Source organism: Otolemur garnettii, unplaced genomic scaffold (assembly GCF_000181295.1).
Source record: "Otolemur garnettii isolate 467f Iridium unplaced genomic scaffold, OtoGar3 scaffold00071, whole genome shotgun sequence".
Classification (NCBI taxonomy): Eukaryota; Metazoa; Chordata; class Mammalia; order Primates; family Galagidae; genus Otolemur; species Otolemur garnettii.
This window is the reverse complement of record NW_003852466.1, coordinates 625,822-628,338: the sequence shown is the minus strand read 5'-3', so window position 1 is coordinate 628,338 and position 2,517 is coordinate 625,822. Positions and strand designations below refer to the sequence as shown.

Genomic DNA, 2,517 nt, shown 5'->3' with positions numbered 1-2,517 from the left:
TGTCTCAAAAAAAAAAAAAAAAAAGAAAGAAAGTTTTATCCTTTATTACAGGATTCTATATATATACTCCTATGTTGGTGATAATTCTCTGCATTGCCACTTATTTTAGTTTGGGAATCAATTGTTTGAATCTGTTTGGTTCATGGGAGATAAAGACATGACAACAGAGTTAGTTGATGAGGGAAAAGAATTAATTAGACAAGAAAAGAGAAAAAGCCAAGAAGAAGGTGAAAATTGAAGAGGCTCAATTCATAATTGCCAAGTTGTGGAAGCAACTTCCTGTGATATATATATACCAAGGAATACTAAAAAGATGGAGACTTTGCATCTTTTACATTTACCTGGATGGAGTTGAAATACATTCTTCTTGGTAAAGTATCTCAAGAATGGAAAAATAAATATCCAATGTACTCCATACTAATATGAAACCAATATATAAACAATTACATGCTCATACGAACAATAAAACACAAATATAGTCTAGTACGAGAGTAGAGGGAGGCAGGAGGTGGGCAGAGGGGAGGACAATTGGCAGAGAGAGGGAGGGCATGAGGTGGGATCTCGCCTAATGTGCACATTGTGAGGGTGTATAATATGCCCCCCTGAGTGAGGGGCTCTTCTACAAATGGAACTTTACTCTCAAACTGAGAACAATGTAATCTAAAAATTTGTACCCTCATATTAATTTGAAATAACAAGAAAATTGAAGAGAATGGAAAGAACATTAACACAATAGAGTAGATTCCACTAGGAATGGAAATGTTCATATTGATCTAAAGGAATTAAACTTCTCAGATACTAATACCAACTGATCGGTGTCCAAATACACCAGGGCTAATAATAGGACTGAAAAGGACTGAAGAGAACTTCTCAAAAGGGCAGCACCGGTAGCTCAGCATGTAGGGCACTGGCCCCATATACGTAGGGTGGTGGGTTCAAACTCAGGCCCTGGCCAGCTAAAACAGCAATGGCAACTGCAACAAAAAATAGCTGGGCATTTTGACAGGCACCTATAGTCCCATAAGTCCAAATGAGTTGGAGGTTGCTGTGACCTGTGACCCAGGGCGACAACGTGAGACTCTGTCTCAAAAGAAAAATTTGTAGAACTTCTCAAAAATTTGCGGGTTTTTTTTTGTAGAGACCGAGTCTCACTTTGTCACCCTCAGTGGAGTGTCGTGGTGTCACACAGCTCACAGCAACCTCCAGCTCCTGAGCTTAAGCGATTCTCTTGCCTCAGCCTCCTGAGTAGCTGGGACTACAGGTGCTGGCCACAATGCCCGGCTATTTTTTGGTTGCAGTTCAGCCAGGGCTAGGTTTGAACCCACCACCCTTGGTATATGGGGCCGGTGCCCTACCCACTGAGCCACAGGCACTGCCCAACTTTGTGGTTTGGGGGGTTTTTTGAGACAGAGTCTCATTATGTCGCCCTCGGTACAATGCTGTGGCGTCACGGCTCATAGCAACCTCAAACTCGGGCTTAAGCGATTCTCTTGCCTCAGCTTCCCAAATAGCTGAGACTACAGGCTCCAGCCAAATGCCCAGCTATTTTTGTTGTTGTTGTTGTTGTCGTCGTTGTTTAGCAGGCCTGGGCCCGAGTTCAAACCGGCCAGTCCCGGTGTATGTGGCTGGCACCCTAAACATGGAGCAACGGGCACCAAGCCAAAATTGTGGGTTTTAATGCAGAAACATTTACTGATAACCCTCTTGACTTGAATTAATAAAGCTCTAACAGTCACTGGTTGATTTATAATTAAGTTCTTTTGGATAATTTCCTTGGAGGGGATCAGCTTGGTAGACAATATATCTCAATGTCTAACATCAGAGTATTTGTTTAATGCCTGAAAAAAAATATGGAACAACCAACCAATGTCAACACATCAATTCAGCCTTTATATACATTCTACCTAGGATTTCCTCTGTACTTTCAGTGAAAAGTGTCAGGATAACAAAAACAGCACTGAGAATTACATCATAGTTTTAATAGTTTATTGCTCATTGAATAGTTTGGGTTTTTTTTTCTGAGAAAGAGTCTCACTATGTTGTCCTGGGTAGAGTGCCGCTCAAACTCTTGGGCTTAAGCAATTCTTTTATGTCAGCCTCCCAAGTAGCTGGGACCAGGCGCCCGCCACAATGCACAGCTATTTTTTGTTGCAGTTGTCATTGTTGTTTATCTGGCCCAGGCCAGGTTTGAACCCACCAGCCTTGGTGCATGTGGCTGGCGCCGTAACCACTGTGCTATGGGCGCTGAGCGAGAATATTAAATTTTCTAACAAGATTGATTACATAGCATTCCCTAGGCATCCGCCTTAGAAATATAGCTACAGTGGAAAAATTTAATTCATGATAAAGAATATGTTGAGAATGTATAGCACAGTTTGTTTCAGATTAATTTTTTTTTTAAGAGTCAGTCTCACTTTGTCACCCTCGGTAGAGTGCTGTGGCATCATGGTTCACAGCAACCTCCAACTCATGGGCTTAAGCGATTCTCTTGCCTCAGCCTCCTGAGTAGCTGGGACT

The 2,517-nt window shown here is 42.0% G+C and overlaps 1 pseudogene; it reads left to right on the top strand.

Annotated features, from left to right (window-relative positions):
* The window catches only part of LOC100961867, a 7,826-nt pseudogene extending 6,108 nt beyond the window's left edge, over positions 1 to 1,718 (top strand).
* The last annotated feature ends 799 nt before the right edge of the window (positions 1,719 to 2,517 follow it).